Source organism: Schistocerca serialis, chromosome 11, assembly GCF_023864345.2.
Source record: "Schistocerca serialis cubense isolate TAMUIC-IGC-003099 chromosome 11, iqSchSeri2.2, whole genome shotgun sequence".
In the NCBI taxonomy this organism is placed as follows: Eukaryota; Metazoa; Arthropoda; class Insecta; order Orthoptera; family Acrididae; genus Schistocerca; species Schistocerca serialis.
Window position 1 is genome coordinate 178,314,990 of NC_064648.1, and position 22,004 is coordinate 178,336,993.

Consider the following 22,004-nt stretch of genomic DNA (forward strand, 5'->3'; position numbering starts at 1 on the left):
CTAGTATAATATATATGTCCAATGAATAGCCGTTTATCATCTGCATTTCTTCTTAGTGTAGCAATTTTAATAGCCAGTAGTGTAGTTTGCGTGTAGCATGCGAGAGAATATGAAAATCTCATGCATGGCATCTGAATGTGTTGCGGGTTGCAAAACAACCAGCGGTAGGGGCAGCTGAATCACCGCACAGCACTTAAATGCGTAGAACGTGAAATATTTACAAATACCGCGCAAAACGCGACCACATGCGTCATAACACCAAAAACAGCAGAGCATGTTAGAAACTGCTTATGGGCGTCCCTACTACGTCTTCTTCCACGTGGTTCTAAAACACGTCACTACACTGAACTACAGATCACAAAACGACGTGTGTTACTAGGTACACTATACTCCCAGTGGGGATTGCTCCAGACCTTCCCCCTACTGCCTGCACTGATTTGTCGCCAGTAGCGTGATAGCATGTTCGGCTGTCTACGCGCAATAAGCTACATTTCGGGGGCAACTGCCGCTCTCTGTAACACTGTTTTGATTGCTCTGCAGGCGTTGAGACCTACCGACACACAAAGGCGTTGTCTGTCAACATCCTCACGGAGCTTCAGGCGTTATCTACCAGAACACACACAAACACGCACACCTTGACCCTCAATCCACGTTCTGTTTCTCCTTAGAGTACTCACTCGCTTGAACACGAGCCCTAACTGTTCATCAGTTTGGCTGAGGATAGTAATGTCATCCACCACGCTAATTTAAGTGAGCAGCAATAATGGTCCGAGAACTGTCAAGGCCGGCCGGGGTGGCCGAGCGGTTCTAGGCGCTACAGTCTGGAACCGCACTACCGCTACGGTCACAGGTTCGAATCCTGCCTCGGGCATGGATGTGTGTGATGTCCTTAGGTTGGTTAGGTTTAAGTAGTTCTAAGTTCTAGGGGACTGATGACCTCAGAAGCTAAGCCCCATAGTGCTCAGAGCCATTTGAACCATTTTTTGGAACTGCCGAGTCTGAAGCGATCCCCACGTACACACTGTGTCTACAAATGGTATCCTGGCAAGAGTATGTTCTTTTGGACTTCTCGATAGAGCTGTTGCACTGCATGCGGCGTGACTACGTTAGTATCAGTGGGGACCACCTGCATCTCTTCGTGAGTCTTTGTCTTTCCTCAAATGGTTCAAAATAGCTCTGAGCACTATGGGACTTAACACCTGAGGTCATCAGTCCCCTAGAACTTAGAACTACTTAAACCTAAGGACATCACACACATCCATGCCCGAGGCAGGATTCGAACCTGCGACCGTAGCGGTCACGGTGTACCAGACTGTAGCGCCTAGAACCGCTCGGCCACTCCGACCGGCCTGCTTCACGGAAAAAGTAAGTCGCTTGCTAGCTATCGTCCTATCCGGTCATACGAGAGCAGCTCTTTCCATAGTTGAGCGAACGGAGCACGACGGGATTGTTTTACTTTCAATAGTCGTTGTTGCGTAACGTAGAGGCACGGATTTTGTGAACTGATATTCAGACTAGAGACTTGAACCGAGATAGTATGCTGACTGTGTATGCCGAGTTGTTGGCCTTTATTAACGGAAGTAGGCAATATTGGACTCAGCATTCATATAAGTGAACTCATAGAAAGGAATGGACAGAGTTTCAAAAGACTATAGCACACGTTTAGTCTCGAGTAGGAGACACTGACACGAATACATGAAGAAGGTACAATTACGCCGAGGGTTGAAGCTGTCGTAGTTGTCACGATACTTGAAACTAACAGAACTGCCAGTGGTAATTAACCGTGTCTGCGTGTGGCGTGATGTTTATAGAGTATTTAGCGAAAAGGAACAATAAAATTGCACCTCGAAAGTGGAAATTCAACGTGTCGTGTCCACCATTTTACGAATATTTGTTAATTGCTCATCAAAAGTTAATGAACAATGACTATTTAACTTGGAAGTAAATTCGTGGACTGTTAGTTGTGACAAGGAAGGTTTAGACATACATAACATTAAGACGCAAGATAATTAACGCGATGTTAAAGAGTATCTGTGGATCTCGCGTCATATAAAGCGAACAATTTTATTTAGCAAAGAACAAACAACGACCAATACGATCTGCAATTGAACTTTTTCCTCGCTTTTGGTGATGTGGACGGTGCGCATGAGAGAAGATTCATCAGTTACTGCACTAGAGTGTTGATCGGGCACATAATAATTCAACTTCAGACCATAAGAGGCAATCAGAGTGCGCAGTTCGCATTAATAAGGAAACTGTGCGGACTCGCAATCAAACTTTAATCATTACGCGAGCAACGATCTCTTCAGAGGTTTTTCAGATCTTGTCTCTCGTTAACCGACGGAGGCATCCATCATCGCGCATCGCTTCTCGACTGCACCGACCGACTTGTACAAGCGACCATTGTGAGTTAATATTTAAAGCTTTTTTTCAGTCTTCTCCTGTCTTTCCTTTACCCGAGAAACAAATGGACGAAACTGCGCTTGTGTGAGGAATTTCGTTTTTTGGTGGTTACTTCGTGTGCCCCAGCGGTCTGTGTTGTGAGGCGCAACCGTGGAGGTAAAAATAAGACGAGTTGTCATGACGTCACAAACTTGAAGCCGACCCGAGTGAAGATCCGCCATGTTAGCTACCCCAAAACATTCGCTTCTGGTGCTTCGATTCCGTGTAGTCGTGAAGTGTTTTGATAAAAAAAAAAAATGCCGGCTAGCGTCGCTTACGGGTGTATTAATCATTGTGATTGTAGTCTGAAGTTTAAACAAATCACATTTCATTCGTAAGTGGGCTTATTTAAGCGCTGTTTTCTTATATATACTTGAAATGCTGATGCCCTGTAAAGTTTTACAGTATGGTTTTATTTCTGTGATTTGACTTTAGATTTCCTATCAGTCCAACGCGAAGATCTCTCTGGAGGTGAGCAATACACTTGGTTTTCATTGTTTGGTTGTTCCCAAGTAACTGAAAAGTCCTGGCAAGAAATATCCTGGAAATAGGGACTAATGTTTTAAAATGCAATAATTTAATATAAAAGTAATGTAACTACATTTAGTTAATTAAACCTTCAGTAAAATGTGTGGAACACCTGTTACAGTGGTTAAATTATAAGTACTTAAAGGGTTACATATTTGTTAAAGCAAAGTTCCCTACCTAAGTCCAGCCTATTTAGGTCATTACATTAATCAGTGTGTTGTCGTGTTACCCTGTGAGTTGCGTTATTTGCCGCAAGGAATGTCACTTGGTAGCTACAACTTAAAAACAAAGCAGATGTGTAAACTACAATGGGCCTGACAATCTTAAATTCCGTTCTTTCCCTTCGTAATTTAACGAATCTCTCACTCTGTTGACGTGACAGCTGGCTTGTTTATGTCATCCCTGCATACATCTATGGGACACCAAAGGAAACGAGGTAAGTTTGTTGCAAACTGGAACACTTAAAATTTGCATTTGATTTGAAAATAGAACGAATACAAATCGGTGCCTCTAAACTATCAATCATTGCTTTCGGAGTTCTGGCGTTATCAATTATCGACACAAACACAATGAAAGTGTATAGAAATGGATTACGAAAGCACGCTTTTCATAGCACATGCTTCTCTTCTCGGTTATTCGACGTGTATAAACAAAAAAGAATTGCAGTACTGAGGCAAGAAGCGTCATATTTTCGTGTCGTATTACTGTATCGAATACGCATTTAAGACCAGAAAATCGTTTGAAGTTGCGTTCCTTATGCTTTGTTGTTCACTAAAACAGTGTGACATTTACTATATAAAACGAATATCGCGTGCACACGACAGAAATAGCGAACAAGAAGCAATTGTAAACACTGGTCTGCTAATGTTTTGGGGGATCCGAGATGGCGGCAGGCCCCGCCCACTGGCTTCAAAACAACGTACAGCGCAAGTCTGTAGCGCCATCTCCGCTTATTCGACCTCCACGAACGTCACAGCAGGTGTAGCAGTTTCTTTGGTTTTGGAGGGCGCTCCGATACCTGCTGAGTTTCACAAGGGAGTCGCACGCGCGGGCTGTACCTGTAAACGACATCCAGGAGAGTGTACCGCCTTCAGTTCCCGTGTGTGCCTGCTGGCGGGAAGCGTGTGTCCTCGGCAGGGGAGTGGAGGGAGGCAGGCCTTGGAGGTGCGAGTTATCAGCGGCCGGCCCCGTGGCAGCTGCCACCTCCCGGTTCGCATCCTCCCTGCCGGGACCGGCACGTGCGCTGATAAGAACGCGCTTCCACGCGCTCCCAGCTGCGGCCGACTCGGCTGCGCCCACAACCGGCGTCCGGGACGCGGAGGTCTCAGCGCGGGTCGGCCGAGACGAAGTGTATAACTCTAACGGAGACTACGTCGAAAAATAAAAAAAGCTTTCCTAGAATAAGGCGCCTCAGCGAGTGTCGGGCCAGCTTCGCGGCTGACACGCAAACCTCCGGATGTCAAACACCCAGATCGCTACCAAACGTTCTGTGTCGTTACAGTATGATATATTGCCGCCCCCCCTCTTTCTGAAATCTTCATTCTGGTGACTGACCGATCTCTGTCGTAGCGCGACATCTGGATCAGGCTGAAACTTGTTCATCTGGTTGACAGTCGGTGAATCCAACGAATGTGAATCCGAAACAGACGTCATGGTAACAGACCGAATTCTAACGTAGCCCGGCCTTTACGTGACCATCATTCATATATTTAAACGTACTTTGCCGTATTTAACGCACCTTTGATTATAAAAACTAAAACTGCAAGGTAAATTAAAATGACGTATTTACAGCGTCAATATCACAGCTCAAGAGTCGGCCGCTCGTGGCCGTGCGGTTCTGGGCGCTGTAGTGGTTAGTAATAAAAGAAAAGAGAGAAGAAAAGAAAAAGAAAAAAGGTTGAAAATGTGGGAAGAAATCGTAAGTGAAAATGTTTCTTTTTTTAAATCGTTAATGACCGTGAAAAAAGGGAAAGAAACAAAGAAATGCTGATCGGACTTCGTATTACAGAAAAGCAATAGTCGGGGTGGTCCTTGTAGCGTTTTTGAGCAAAAGTTAAACCAATTTCCACTACAAAAATTATTGAAAAGAAACGGAGAATAACAAAATGTAACTGACAGGGGGAAGTGGCGTAGATAAGAGTTCATCCTTTACCAGGTTGTGGTGTCACCGCCAGACACCACACTTGCTAGGTGGTAGCCCTTAAATCGGCCGCGGTCCGCTAGTATACGTCGGACCCGCGTGTCGCCACTGTCAGTGATTGCAGACCGAGCTCATACACACGGCAGGTCTAGAGAGACTTCCTAGCACTCGCCCCAGTTGTACAGCCGACTTTGCTAGCGATGGTTCACTGACAAATTACGCTCTCATTTGCCGAAACGATAGTTAGCATAGCCTTCAGCTACGTCGTTTGCTACGACCTAGCAAGGCGCCATTATCATTTGCTATTTATCTTGTGATGCATGTGCCGTCAGACCGATGTTCACCAGTTATGGATTAAAGTTAAGTATTCCAACAGCTACGTACTATTTTTGCTAGTCTCATATCCCTGACCTGTTCCACTCCTCACGCCAGCCTGCGTGAGCTTAAACGCGTGCCTTTCGGCTTCCTCATAGTAGCTTGGCTGTCTTACCAAGTCACAACACAGGTTAACTTGTCTTCTTTCGTGCGGCGTCCAGGGCTTCAAAAATCTCCTTCATTTCGGCGTGAAAAGTCTGCTCCGAAATCTTGCAATCGTCCAGCAATCACTAATTTATACCAATTAAAATCATCTTGATACTGTATGCAATTTAATTTACTTTGCTACTTCCATCCTCTGAATTTCTTAACAACTTCCACAATATGTCTACACATTAAAATCAGATCAACACTAGCTAATAAGTTTTTTTAACGTCCTCATCAGATCGCGTCTGCCTTAAGCTTCGGCTATCAACAGACAATCAAGAAACGGATAGAAAACAAAAAAAGAGTTACAATTTTGGTATATTCTCTGCCGTCTAGCGCTCATACCGCTGCGACGGGATATTTTTTATCTGAGGGAACGAGTGTAGCGCGGCGAAATTCAAAGTCCCGCTACAGCGCTACAGTCCAGAACCGCGCGACCGCTACGGCCGCAGGTTCGAATCCTGCCTCGGGCATCGATGTGTGTGATGTCCTTAGGTTAGTCAGGTTTAAGTAGTTCTACGTTCTACTGGACTGATGACCTTAGATCTTAAGTCACATAGTGCTCAGAGCCATTTGAACCATTTTTTCTTATCCAGCTTCGCGGTCGTTTTCGGTTATAACTTTCGTTTCATGACCTTACTCCAAACTGGCAGATTCGCCCTTCTGCATCATCCCCTAAAATTTTTAACAACATGACGGAATTAACCTCTATATCGCACAAAAACTACCAAAAATCCAGTGCGACTCCAAGACGTCAAATGTACCACTGCTCGATTAAAATACTACTGACAAATCGCTGGAAAGCATTAACGGTAAAATGCTTAGCAATAATGGTCCGTAGCGACCTTAAATGGAATGACGACATAAAACAAACAGTGGGAAAAGCAGATGCCCTAAGATTAATACGAAGACTCTGGAGGAAATGAAATTCATTCACGGAAGGAGTGGCTTGCAAGGCGCTTGTTCGACCGATTCTTAAATACTGTTGTCAGTGTGGGGCCCTGACCAGGTAGGACTGAACGAAGAGACAGAGAAGATCCAAAGAAGAGCAGCGCGTTTCGTCACGGGATTGTTTAGCCTGCGCGACAGCGCCACAAAGATACGCAACAAACCCTAGTGGCAGACGCTACACGAGAGCCATTGTGGACCACGGAGACGCTTACTATTGAAATTTCGAGAGGACTGGGCCAAAGATATTATGTCTTGCCACACAAGTCTTGTGAAATGATCAGGACGAGAAAAATCAGGGAAATCAAAGCTCATACGGCGCTTTATCGGGAATCTCTCTTCCCACGCACCATTACCGAGTAGGACAGGGAAGGCAGCATCAGACAGTGGTGCAAGAAGTAGATTTGTTGCAGGTTTTTCTCTTTTCCAGAAGAGACGCGACTAAGACGTCAGTGAAAGACCGTAACAACTACACAGACAGTTACGCAATGCGTGTCTGTCCATTCTCACGAGGACATTGTGCTAATTATCACGTGACATTATGAATGAAGACGAACGGCGATTACGCGGGGCCAAAAGAAACTGGCAGTACATCACGTCTCACACCAGCGTGGGAGTGATGGGGGGAGGGGGGCTCACCAAAACACAAACTGCACATGCGTTGATGGAAAGCAGACTTGGCAAGTTTTTTGTTGTGCCACGTTCCGCTTCGGGTGAAAAACTCTGAACCGACATCTGTTCTTCTGGCGTGTATCTGTCTCCATCAGGGCTTCCCAAACTTTCGCACCGACGGAACCCTTTGAGAATATTGATAATTTAAGGAAACACCTTATTTATTTGGAAGGTTAATAAAATTAAAAAAAAATTTTAAAAATGTGTTATATTAGTTTTATTCACTGATTACTTAAATTGTTAAACCTTAACTAACAACACAGAAATCATAATAAAAGTTTAAAAAATAAGAAACATGTCGAAAATGCGCCTTGTATTTGGTAGTTTCTCGCAACGCCAGTGTTCCGCGGATAAAGTTTGGGAAACCCAGCCTACTTTTACGATTACACAGTGAGCCATCAGCAACATTCACCTTTACTTCGCGAACGGTGCAATATATGTTAACAAGGTTTTCCGAATTTGGTAGTAGGCACAGGGGGGCGCAATTTTGTTGTGCAGCCATTACTCTTTATCTCTTAAACGTATAGAGATATTGAAGTATGTATAGATTTTTTTAATGGCTACTAAGTACTTTTTTTCTAATGGCGTTCACAAGCTCTCGAAAAGGTAGTTGTGGCGATGTAACGCTTGTTGACCTTGGCTTCTAAACGTTTCGGGAAAAAATCTCAGAAATCTCCTCAAGCTGAAAGATAACGCGGTAGGTGTCGACTACTGCTTTGCAAATATAACCATGTGTTTATTTCACGCCAGATTGCAGTCGGTATAGTCAGCCAGAAGACACAAGGAAGGTACTTTATTCGACACCGATACAGGGTCAACTACGATAGCTGTTAATGGAGCTATATGGTGACTCGTTGCGTAACAGAAGGGTCTTTGAGAAACCACTTCAAATGTGTACATACTCGCATTATTGTGAGCAGCTTTTGTAGAAAGGCGTAAACACAAGAAAGACTTGATTCAAAGACGGCGCCTGGGATGAGAGCGTGAGTCAGTGATGTTCACAGCGCAGGAGTCGATTTCGGCAGTCTCGCTCACATTTCCTTTTGCGAAAACTTTCTACGGCATCATTAAGCAGCGTTACATCGGTGCACACCTCTTTCCGACAACCTATACAGTAAACTAAGTCGTTGACAACGCGATATGTATGGGCATAAAACACAACCCTGAGGAACACTCGCTATTGCTTATACTATAAGGAAAGGAGGAGCATATTTGAATATCTCGTAGGCGTGCCAACCGCAGAAATGGAACAACTTTTCATAGTTTAACAGGAGAGATAAAAACACTACTTTATACAGAAATGTTACATCAAAATTATTACCGTATATATTTTTTCGCAAAAAGGGGTGTAAAGCGCTTTAGATTATGTTACTTTTGTCGAACTTCATGATGATGGTAGCCGATTTTTTTTCTTGTCACTGGACGTGTTCCCTTTCTGCAGTAACTAATGTGGAATATAAATTAAAATTTTGATATTTTCAGGATACAAAATTATTGACATGGTTTCCTCAAACTAAATACATTTTAAACGTTGTTGCATCAAAATAAGTCCATGGACTAAAAGATTGCCGGCCTGAGTGGCCGTGCGGTTCTAGGCGCTTCAGTCTGGAACCGCATGGCCGCTGCGGTTGCAGGTTCGAATCCTGCCTCGGGCATGGATGTGTGTGATGTCCTTAGGTTAGTTAGGTTTAAGTAGTTCTAAGTTCTAGGCGACTGATGACCCCAGCAGTTAAGTCCCATAGTGCTCAGAGCCATTTTGAACTAAAAGATTTTCTTGAATTCCATCAATCTATGTTGTCGCATAAGTCAAAATTTTACTCGAAAATCGCATCTTCGCTTCCGGAATGTTACTTCAACTTTTTTAATTTTTTTACGATATTTACGAGTAGTTTGCCCCCGTAGGTAGCTTCCCTGGGAAGTTCTAGATTAATCTGAGTATTTCGTAAATACAAGCTCTCATTAGCTCATATAGACCTACATTGAGCTACCTTTGGTGTGTCTTTGCTGAAACTAAATGCATGATTCCGTGAAAGGACGAAAGAAATCTTTTTCTATAAAAATTATTACTAAGGAAAGTTCTTTAGTCCAGAATTTTGACCGCTAAGTATTCTAATGTATACGGTGTTCTGTTTCTTTGAGAAAAACATTAAATTTGTGTGTCGTCTGCGAAGAATACAATGTCAGTTCATCCCACTAATGGTGTAATACATGTTTCTTCCTGGTGATGGCAAAATCTGCACCAAGAGGTGAATTACACGTGTTGCTAGAAGCACTTTACTGACGGTGTGCAAGTACCGTACAGGTCTGTGCAGTAGCCGATGCTCCTACTCAGTTGCACTCTTCTGATGCAACAAAACGAAGTTTGAAAAACTGCACACGTTTCGTTTCTGCAGTTACTGATTCGTATGTACGACAGACGGCACACGCAAGTCACTAAAGTGATTGAGGAAGGAATTGCCCGTCAAGTTGACAGAGGAAACGTCCCACCACTGGCATTCAGGAAATTTATTTTTATGAAGCCAGTGACAAAATTAGGTTGGCCGGACTGCTGTTTGAACTTTATTCGTTCCGGATGCGGTTCGAGTGTATTAACCGCGTCGCCTTGCTCACAGCTATTACTGGGCAATCCGCTGAATGGTTGGAGGGGAGCGGAAGAGGGAAGGTTGAATGGGGCACCGGAACAACGGCGGCGGCGAAGGCGAAGGCGGCGGGACTGGGACAGGCCGCTGTCGACAGATCGTTCATCGCGATTGATCGATAGTGACTGAAACTACGGCGCGGCCGCGTGGCAGGCAGTACAGGCGGGGAAAGGCCGGCGTTCGTAATCTACGGAGTCGCAGGCGTCTGCGTTTAGATGGGGAAAGGGGTAGGGAGGGAAAGAAATTCCATCACGTCCTTTGCCGTTTCCTTGCAGACACTGCGGCCGTAACGAGGCATCTTTAATGCACGCCAGATATCTGCTAGCCGTCAGTCGGAGAATGGAAAATATCGACAGGCGCGGGAGAACGCGCAGTAAATGCTCGCCGCGTCGATGCCGAACAACAAAGCTAGGCCATAACAGGGAAAGCCTTTACGCGGATACACACGCACGCCCCAGGTATGGGGCAGCAAGGCCGCGCTAATACACCTCGACTCTCATACAGCGCAAACACATTTCGTAGAAACGATGTTGTATGGAAGTGGTGTTCAGTAACAATCGCACCGGTTGCGAATTCTGTGCCATAGTGCAATACTGGACCCTTTTGATCTTCTGACTGCGATGGAAGGCGGATCGGTAGTTTAGTACGAAGTCTTGGTTAGGTAGAAAGGTGACGATTTGCTTGGGAGTTGGAGAAGGCAACAAATCTGATTGCCAAATAAAGGTTTTGAGAACAAACAGATATGTGTCGTGGCCCCATGTTTACTTTCGCGTCATATATAAATGCACTCGTCATAAAAAAATGAACTGCTAGTTAAATTCAGTAAACGTGTATTATATGGTGAACAAGTCTCCGACGAGTAATTTGACGTATATTAAGTACCACATATCGTACAGAAATTACAAAAAATGCTAAGGTCTCCCGTATCTAACTTTTAACCAATTCTGTGCGAGCCTAACGCCTAGGCGCCTCAGTAATTACCAGTAACACCCCATTCCGGATTGCTTAAAAGAAACTGACGTGTATAAAACTGCTTCATTGTTTTCTGAAGATGTAACCGAAAAAAGTTTGAATTAACGTTTAAAATTTATTTAGTGGACTCATCATTAAACACTGGATGAAGGTAGTCTGGGTTTCCACAATGAGATTCTCGCTCTGCAGCGGAGTGTGCGCTGATATGAAACTTCCTGGCAGATTAAAACTGTGTGCCGGTCCGAGACTCGAACTCGGGACCTTTGCCTTACGCGGAAAAGTGCTCTACCACCTGAACTACTCAAGCACGACTCACGCCCCGTCCTCACAGCTTTACTTCCGCCAGTACCTCGTCTCCTACCTTCCAAACTTCACAGAACCTCTCCTGCGAACCTTGCAGAACTAGCACTCCTGAAAGAAAGGATATTGCGGAGACACGGCTTAGCCACAAATGGTTCAAATGGCTCTGAGCACTACGGGACTTAACTTCTGAGGTCATCAGTCCCCTAGAACTTAGAACTACCTAAACCTAACTAACCTAAGGACATCACGCACATCCATGCCCGAGGCAGGATTCGAATCTGCGACCGTAGTGTTCACGCGGTTACAGACTGTAGCGCCTAGAACCGCTCGGCCACCCAGGCCGGCGCTTAGCCACAGCCGAGGGAATGTTTCCAGAATGTGAATTTCCACTCTGCAGCGGAAACGTTCCCTAGGCTGTGGCTAAGCCAGGTCTCCTCAATATCCTTTCTTCCAGGAGAGCTAGTTCTGCAAGGTTCGCAGGAGAGCTTCTGTGAAGTTTGGAAGGTAGGAGACGAGGTACTGGCAGAAGTGAAGCTGTAAGGACGGGGCGTGAGTCGTGCTTGGGTAGCTCAGTTGGTAGAGCACTTGCCCGCGAAAGGCAAAGGTCCCGAGTTCAAGTCTCGGTCCGGCACACAGTTTTAATCTGCCAGGAAGTTTCGTAGTCTGCGCTATTAGCGCGCCATGAGTTACGCTGCCCGAAAACACAAACAGTTTCTAAGTTTCAAATCTGACTTAATTTGCTCAGCTTTTAACTTAACATTATCTCTCTTACTGATCAGATTATGACTGCATTCAAAATTTGCCAATTCGCTTAATAATTATGTGAAATACTGGAAACCAAATTTTCGTTGCGCCTGCAATTCGTTAACACAGCCAACCTGCAACAAAGACTTAGCGCGTTAGTAATATAGATTGGACTCGGGAAACCAAAAACTCCCTATTTAGCCGGTTAGCAATATAGCTTGGACTCAGGAAACAAAACGCCCCTTTGTATTGTATTGCTATGGAGGTCAGAAACAGACTGCAAAGCTCATAAGGGTGTTGCAGGGTATATTGTGCTGAGAAACAATTGTTAAGAAAAAAAAAAGCATAACTTTAGCGCCGTTCCCGAATTAATTATCACTCAAGTTCGCCAATCATGTCACTGCGCGCGTAAATTCAAGCGGCCCGAAAGATAGAATTAGGTCAATTGTTGTCGTAGCGTAGATGATAGCGTTCGGCCTTTGGCTCCGGTTCGATCCCCACTACCGCCCCACGCCCAGTTTCTGTGGCGTCCTGTTGTTTGGTTTTACGAAACCAAATGAAGAACAAGTTTCGGCGCTAGAATTTTCGCGCGCAACAGCCTGATTGGCTAACGTCAGTGCTAATTAACTCACAAGCGACGAAACGCATCGAATTGCTTTCTTAACAGATATTTCTCAGCACAAGCTACCTCGCAACGGCCTCACAAGGTTTTCAAATTTTTTCTGATCTCCTTGTATACATTAATTTCGCGTAAGATCTCGATAACGTTTTACTATGTTCTCTCAAATTAACCCTTTATTTACAAAAACTGTGTGACTGCCATCGAATTACGGATACTGCGGAAAATATCAGGATCCAAAAACGTTATCTGGATGCGCAGAAGTTCCGAAGAACTGTACTGTTTGACGGAATCTAGTTTCATTCCACGTAAATGGCGGGTAAAATTTTATGGACATACAGCACCAATAGATATCTCACGATTAACTAGGAAATGTCCAACGTCATAAACGAGATCTGAAATTAAAAAAAAAAAGTATCATGTCTTGCCGCCTTCCATATGCTGAGCAACTGGTCGACTGCAGACACACATACAAAAGATCGAGTCTTTTTACAAGTTCATCCCAAAACAACTGACTGAAATTTAAAAACGCGTAGACACTATAATGACGACAAATTCATAGTGACACATGAAGAAGACCACAGCTATCCAGTCGTTTTGCGTGCTCGTTAATTGTCTAAACGAAATAATGATAATTCAACGACATTGTTGACGCTATTGTTTGCGATTTGTTTCAGCAGTGGAAAATCTCTCTGAGACAAACGCGTGCCCTCACACACACACACACACACACACACACACACACACACACACACACACAGAGAGAGGTTTCACATCCTCTCCTCATCGTATCAAATTCTTTCTCCTAATTTTTGTTGGTCGAAGCTGCAGCATACAGAAAGCAATTTATTACGGTTTCTATTAATCTCTCATTTGAGAGAGGTAAGTTCATGAAGACTTTGTTTGAGCATTTTCTACATACCTCCTTTTTTATTATAATAATTGCCACCTCGTCATCCTGTACTTAACCCTAACTCAACCTACGTGAAATTTCATATGATACAGGTTTCTGAACCATGGTACCTTATGAATTACGGCATTATTAGGCCCCTCTTCCCATCTGTTGTAATTTGGCCGCCACCTCGGCAATTAGCGCTTCGATAAAGACGAGGTGAAATGATTTGGACAACACTAACACTAACAAGCCCCCTAGCGAATCGAACTTTGGACCCCCCATTCTGGACATGGACACACAATACCACATCCTACGGACAATGGTACCTAATGCGCTGCACTTAAGCTACTACATTACTGGACATCGGACTGATACACAACATAAAACTTCATAAATGACGATAAAGATATACTCAGAATTTCTAATATTATCGTAACGGGTGGCGAGAGTAACGATAAATTATAGTTCTATGCAATGGGGCTAGATTAAAATGACAAATGGTGCCCGTATTCCGTTTTGGAGCAAAATGGAGCGCAAGCGAATGTCGAATTCTTTACTGACATGGCGAAACCCATCCATAACATCATACCGTTTCACCCATTCTAGTCCGAAAAAACTTGAACGGCCGCCCGGCGCGAAATTCAGTTAACGGGAAAACGAAATTTTATTACGTGTAGAATACTCTGCGAGTTGCGTTCCCGGAACGCTGAAATATCAATTTAAAACTCGTCCGAAGGGAGGGCAGAGGGCAATTCGTTGTGCGCATGTGCAGGACCGGTGACACCAGAGCCATCTGTCTTCGCTGTCGCAGGACTAAACACAGCGTCGACCCAGTTCCGCTAATATGGCGCCTAATTGTTGCGGTCGAAGGCAAAAGCCAGACATAATTTTCCACCGCCTGCGAAACTGGTCGAGCGGCGACATAATACGCGCGGCGTGAAAGATTAACGATGTACGTCGCTTTAATAACGGAGAAGCAACTGTTAAAATAAAAAATAGAAACTTTCAGCTGTTTGTATGGTGCCGCAAGATTACTAGCGTGGCAAAGAGTTCCGTTACAGGCGCTGAGAATGAAATCGGAACTTTAATTCAAGTTTCGGGAGAAATAAACGTACTCTTTTTCCCCTATTCTTCGAGCAACTTCTTGCACGAATGAAAGCAGTCCAAAGCGTATTACGCCGCATCTCCTCCAAAGAAAAAAATCGAATATCCGCTCAGTGGACATCTTTGTTTCGTTATTTGATGCTTTATACGGAATTTCCAGGAATATTTTTGTAAAGCATTATTTGTAAAGGAAAAATGAGCGAAATATTTCTTCCACGTAATTTCTGTCTTATAAATTCATTATCTGCAACGCATTTATGCCGTTTTGCTTGTTGGTTTGAATCTCGTGCCAGAGGTACAATGTCCGCCTACCGATGCTAGAATTATTTTTAACTTGGTCGTGGATTTAAAACAACGTATTCTAAACGAACTACAAAAGTTCGTCGGCATTTTACCCTGAAAAATGTTTTTAATTAGATTAATTCAACAAAGCGAAAACTGGTCATTATCGTCCGTTTATTGCACGACCAGGAAATCCAATCTAAAAACTGACACGAATTTGCAGTGCTATTTGCTGACATCGAAAGAGAATCATTATAAAGCCCATGCGACAGTCATAAGTTGGTTCTTAGTTTATTGATATTCTGATGACGATAATTCTATAAGTTCGTAAATCAAAACAAATGATGTAGTTTTTGCTGTGTAGTCAGCAATAGAGGTGTTCTTCCGTTCTTATCATTGGCCGAATCGCTTTTTGTTACTTTGGAGGGTTTATACAAGGGCGATGTACTTGAGGACAATATTATGGAAATGGAAGAGGATGTAGATGAAGACGAAATGGGAGATAAGATAGTGCGTGAAGAGTTTGACAGAGCACTGAAAGACCTGAGTCGAAACAAGGCCGCGGGAGTAGACAACATTCCATTAGAACTACTGATGGCCTTGGGAGAGCCAGTCATGACAAAACTCTACCATCTGGTGAGCAAGATGTATGAGACAGGCGAAATACCCTCAGACTTCAAGAAGAATGTAATAATTCCAATCCCAAAGAAAGCAGGTGTTGACAGATGTGAAAATTAACGAACTATCAGTTTAATAAGCCACAGCTGCAAAATACTAACGCGAGTTATCTACAGACGAATGGAAAAACTAGTAGAAGCCGACCTCGGCGAAGATCAGTTTGGATTCTGTAGAAATGTTGGAACACGTGAGGCAATACTGACACTACGACTTATCTGAGAAAATAGATTAAGGAAAGGCAAACCTACATTTCTGGCATTTGTAGACTTAGAGAAAGCTTTTGACAATGTTGACTGGAATACTCTCTTTCGAATTCTAAAGGTGGCAGGGGTAAAATACAGAGAGCGAAAAGCTATTTACAATGTGTACAGAAATCAAATGGCAGTTATAAGAGTCGAGGGGCAGGAAAGGGAAGCAGTGGTTGGGAAGGGAGTGAGACAGGGGTGTAGCCTGTCCCCGATGTTATTCAATCTGTATATTGAGCAAGCAGTAAAGGAAACAAAAGAAAAATTCGGAGTAGGTATTAAAATCCATGGAGAAGAAATAAAAACTTTGAGGTTCGCCGATGACAGTGTAATTCTGTCAGAGACAGCAAAGACTTGGAAGAGCAGTTGAATGGAATGGACAGTGTCTTGACAGGAGGATATAAGATGAACATCAACAAAAGCAAAACGAGGATAATGGAATGTAGTCGATTTAAGTCGGGTGATGCTGAGGGAATTAGATTAGGAAATGAGGCACTTAAAGTAGTAAACGAGTTTTGCTATTTGAGGAGCAAAATAACTGATGATGGTCGAAGTAGAGAGGATATAAAATGTAGACTGGCAATGGCAAGGAAAGCTACTCTGAAGAAGAGAAATTTGTTAACATCGAGTATAGATTTAAGTGTCAGGAAGTCGTTTCTGAAAGTATTTGTATGGAGTGTAGCCATGTATGGAAGTGAAACATGGACGATAACTAGTTCGGACAAGAAGAGAATAGAAGCTTTCGAAATGTGGTGCTACAGAAGAATGCTGAAGTTAAGGTGGGTAGATCACATAACTAATGAGGAGGTATTGAATAGGATTGGGGAGAAGAGAAGTTTGTGGCACAACTTGACTAGAAGAAGGGATCGGTTGGTAGGACATGTTTTGAGGCAACAAGGGATCACAAATTTAGCATTGGAGGGCAGCATGGAGGGTAAAAATCGTAGAGGGAGACCAAGAGATGAATACACTAAGCAGATTCAGAAGGATGTAGGTTGCAGTAGGTACTGGGAGATGAAGAAGCTTGCACAGGATAGAGTAGCATGGAGAGCTCAGGACTGAAGACCACAACAACAACAGCGATCAAAATGCAATATTCCCCAAATAAAAGGAAGAATTAACGAAGTAGTGTATTGGAGAACATTACAAAGTTTTCATATCAAAGAGCATTAAACATTTGTGCCATTATGTGTTTCGACAACGAATCAACAAAGTAATTGGTTCAAATGGCTCTGAGCACTATTGGATTAACATATGAGGTCATCAGCCCCCTAGAACATAGAACTACTTAAACCTAACTAACCTAAGGACATCACACACATCCATGCCCGAGGCAGGATTCGAAGCTGCGACCGCAGCAGTCCCACGGTTCCGGACTGCAGCGCCTAGAACCGCACGGCCACCGCGGCCGGCTCAACAAACTAATTACGTCAGTATTGTCTGCTAAGTCGCTTAGTTGTACTGGCAAATCCCTTCGTAGGTTTTCACGTTACGTCGTTCAAAAGGAATGATTGTGGTGTTGTAATCTTCTGGCCAAAGACTGTTTCGAAGCAGCTCTCCACTTAAGTGTATCTTGCGCAAACCTTTCCACCTCTGCATAACTGTTGTAGCCTACATCCTTACCGTTTTCATGGCTTGGTCTGCCTCAGCAGTTCCACACTTTCGTCCATGACCAAAGTGACGACTCCATGATCCCTCAGGATGTGTCCTGGCTTTTGCCATAAATTTCTTTTCTCCCGAATTTGATACGTTATCTTTTCATTAGTCAACCAATCTACGCATCTAATCTTGACGCCTCGGTTGGTTGTCGAGAATTTTTATCGTAATATTTTACGAAAACACATTGAACCGCTTGATATTACATGCAAAACCGCCTTGAAATCATTCATAGTGCGACGCGCTTTCCTCTGTCACCACTATACGAGTTTACTGTAATGTTACCCTGCGTCTGTGTTAACGGCCACGGGAGACAATGTGCAAAATACTAGCTTGGTCATGTAGTACGTCAGTTTGTTTCAGCTATGGTTATTACTTGGAAGGCGAAAAAATGAATAAATAAAACACTTACGCTCTGACAAAAACGCTCTGTAATGGGCAACATTCTACGTCCAAACGAATGTTCCTTGCCTTATATTCTCGAACTACTATACTTAAAAGATTTCTATATTAGCCTCGTTAAATCTTAAATCAGTTCGCACTCGTGACAACATAGCATCGTACTGCGAGAAAAGGAATCCGTATCTCCGAGAAAAGTGTAAATAAAATGAAGCAAACTCACCTCATTTGTCAAAACTGAAAACGCCTTCCTTAATTGGCGACCGTCCAGTATTCTGTATCTACATGTTCGGGTTTTCTTCCTTTCTATTCGTCTACGAAGTGCGGGAATAATCACTGCTTAAATGCTTGCGTAAGCAACAGCGAATTAGCCTCATCTTGCTGCGCAATACGGGGTGTAGTATATTCTTAGACTCATCCCTTATGGTTATTTTTTGGTAGGTTTTTACGAGATAGTTTGCTTATTCCAAAGTGGTGGATATGTTGCGGCCAATGCACGAACAAAGAAACGCCAGTTCGTGTTACGAAGCGAACAGATAACCCGGCGGGGAGGAAAAATTTGTGAGGTTAAATGCTGCGCGCGTGCGGCCAGCGGCAACAAACGAAGCCCGAAGACGTGAAAACAAATGAGCGCGGGACGCCAAAGAGGTTTATTTTCTCAGCCGCAACGGATTTCTCTCTCTCTCTCTCGCGCGCGCACGGAGCGAAGAAACAATTGACAGTGCCGAGCGTTCTCCCTCTCCGACGCGCGCTTTTACCCGCAAAACCATTGTGTCTGCCTGTGGCGGGACGCACTTGAAATATTACGTGGCTCCTTGGTTCCTTCCTTCCTTCCCTCCCCCACCCCGCCCTTACTTCCCGCCTTACCAGCAACTTCCCCCTCCTGGCCGCTGCCAAACAGTTGAATGATGCCCCGTCGTTCGCTACCGCTAAACGCGGCTACTCAGTCAAAAGGGGCAACCACGGCTGCCAATAGAGCGCTTCACAGGCCGATAAGTCACATGATCCCTTCTACTTCCTTTTCTTTTCTTATTTTTCCTTTTATCCTTTCCTCCTCCCCCTTTTCCTTGTATCGTTGCCCACCTCTCAGCTTTCGCACGCCTTCTAGCTTCGCCCGCGCAATCCTTTCTTCGCGCAAAAGGAAAAATTACAGTATATAATATATATTTTTTCTTTCCATTTCTCCCCTCAACTACCTCCTCCGTGTATACACGGCTTCTACCGCCAGCCCTGGAACGGCCAGTTCGCCTGATCTCTTTCTTGGCCGGAGCACTGCATCATTTCTGGCAGCCACTGCGACAGTCCCTTTATAACGTGTTACACACAGCTCGCGAAACATTTCAGCACCGGGAACTTAGGTCGAGTTTTCCCAGAAGCGAAGTTCTAACGCTCGTAGGGTTTCAAGGTCCAAAAACAGAAAAGCCGAACTCAGCTTTGTATCTAACTGGACACTTGGCCTTAAGAGGCGAACAGTTTTTTCTCAAGATAGAGTCCGTTGGCTATTTTCAGTCGTTAATTATTAATCACAGTCTGTGTTTTGCGAGATCAAACCTAAACGTACGCGAACTTAAGAAGCGATCACTATACAATGTTATAATTTGACAATATAATAGCAACTAAACACGAACACATATTGGATCAGTTAGCCTTATAAATTTAATTATACGTGTAAAGAAATAGTAGTAATCTGTAGTTAAGTATTAACTGAACTTGGAAACGTTTTAGTGAAATTCTTGAGAGGTTGGTTAGTGTATCTAAACATCATTATCGTATGTCTTATTATGCTTAGTCATCTCGCCTACTTCATTTGTCTGCAACGCGTCTTTGTTCTACGCTTCATCGCTAAGAAGTCTAGCAAAAGTCGAACACGCAGGACCTTACGTCCAGAGATTACAAAAGCTGTCTCTGAAAATTTCTGTTGCAAAATTCTGCAACGCCCTCACTAACGACACACAATGTTCAAACACGTAAATAACTGTAAACATGTAATGATAGGACGCTAGGCATCTCGAAATGTCAACATGGAAAATAAACGCATATTGGTTGCAGTTAACTCATTTTAAATTGACTTAAATTTCAACAGTTGTAGTGTTCTAATACATTCACAACGCACAAGAGGTATTTACTATTGTTAATACAAGAATGAATATAAAAGCAAAAGACGGCAATGAGACAGGCAATCCAGTCCACAAGCAGTTAGGAGTGTCTTTGTGGTTTTTGGCAACATAGAGATAATTCCAGTGTGTCAGTATCCACACGCACTATCAGCAAGCATTTTTGAAATATTTTCCCAAAAATGCTTTTTATGATTGATCGCGTAGGCATGGGTTGTTTCTGTAACACGCAATATATTAAGCCACCATTTTTGTTCGTATTAAAAAAGTTGAGTAGTCTAAATCACTTGAAAGTAGAATATATCGACTGTATCATACGGAAGGCAACCAGGAAAAATACGAACAACAGCATGGCGAATTGACAAACCGGTAATGCGTACGCTCACTATCTCAATACGTATTGGTAATACTGAGGCTATTCTGATCGGCATCAATACTGATCGTAAATATTTTTAGCATTGGGAGCACGAGAATACTCGCCCTCAGACAGTCATTATATTGACAATAATATTGAACGTGTGGGGTGCCTTACGTCGGTAGGTGGGTATATCTCTCTCTCTCTCTCTTTCTCTCTTCCACGAATTTAAAGTCTGGGTGGTGGGTGGCTACTGGTTTTATTTAACCGTCACACATTCGAGGAGACGTCTTTGCAGCTGTAGTCCTATACCTTTATCCGTGTCAGTTTCCGCTGTTAATAAATTATAGCACATACCGTACACAGGAATCAAGCAAGTTTCCGCCAACACCAAATCGCGCGAAAGCCATCTCGCTCGCTCTGTTCAGCAGATTGCGATAAGATTGCCGACGACCCTGCGGCGATAACAGGTGTATCGACTGTTCGCTGGTCGATATCGCTAATGAACATTTTGGCGCCTTCTGGTATCAAGGTCACGCCAGATGTTGCTGACTACTACAAGGGGAGGTACTGGGTTCGATTCCCAGCGAACGATACAACGCCCTTTCACTTTAGGAATAGACAGGTGTGGAACGCCAGCGCCTCAGTTACTGGAGATCCAAAGAGAATGTGACTAAGTGAGCGGAAAAATGACACGCATTGCGTCCAGGCGGCGTCAGATAAAAAGGTTTATTCACTCATCTCTTCACCGTCGTCCACGCGATTAATGCACAAAGGAGACCGAGGCATGTGTAGGCAGTACCCTTCGCGACGCAACGCGAGGCGGCTTCGCTCGGTATATTCCTGCCGGGTAGGTCACTTCACCTGTTAAATCTTAAAGAGCGTGTCGTTCTTTGAAGTTGGGGATTTTCATAATTCCGAGGGTAAACAAAGAGGCACAAAAGCCACTTTCAGTTTACCAAAGTAGAAAACTTTCGTTTTCATATTTAATTTTACACAGTATCCCTTTTTTTCCACTTTTTATAGGTTCAAAGAGCTACAGCTCTTTTTATTTTCGCAACGTATTCCTTCTCCATCAAAACACTATGCAAGTCTGTGTCCGAAGCAGTCTCTGTCTCTCTCTCTCTCTTTTGTCTCCCTCCCGTTCATTCAAACTTTTTCTATTTTTCTCTCCCACTCCCACTCTGACTCAGTTTATACTCACACTCTCCCTCTCTATTTCTCATTATTTTTTCTCTCAGTCTCCCACTGTTTACCTCTCTCAGCCTTTTTCTTTGTCTGTATTCTGTTTTTTTTCTCTTTACCATTCATTTTTTTCTATCTTCTCTCTCTGTCTCTCCTCTTCGTTTCTCTTTCTCATTCTCTCATTTTCTCTCCCTCCCATTCATTCTCACTCACTCTCTTTTTATCTTTATCTTTCTCTCACTTTTTTTCTACCTAACTCCATTACTCGTTCTCTCTTACAACTTTTTTCGCTTCCCTTTCACTTGTATTCTCTCTCTCAACACACGCACACACACATACACATCATTTTTTCTCCTATTTCGGTGAGTCTGCCGTGACCTATTGACGCAGCTTTGCACCTGGCACACACGCATCTTAGCGTGATGGGAAGTCCTGGTCGCGTACGGAGACGCACGCTAGCCAGCCATAGGGGAATCCCCTCATTGTACGGCGCTGGCGCTCATCCCCCAGGGGAATCCCCTCGTAGTAGGTCGTTCGCGCTCACCCCCTACGGACACGAGAT

General features: G+C 43.7%; 1 protein-coding gene across 1 annotated transcript in view; it reads right to left on the reverse strand.

Annotated features, from left to right (window-relative positions):
• Nucleotides 1-22,004, reverse strand: part of LOC126427231 (basement membrane-specific heparan sulfate proteoglycan core protein) — a 792,772-nt gene that overhangs the window by 555,605 nt on the left and 215,163 nt on the right. The gene's annotated exons all lie outside the window — the stretch shown is intronic.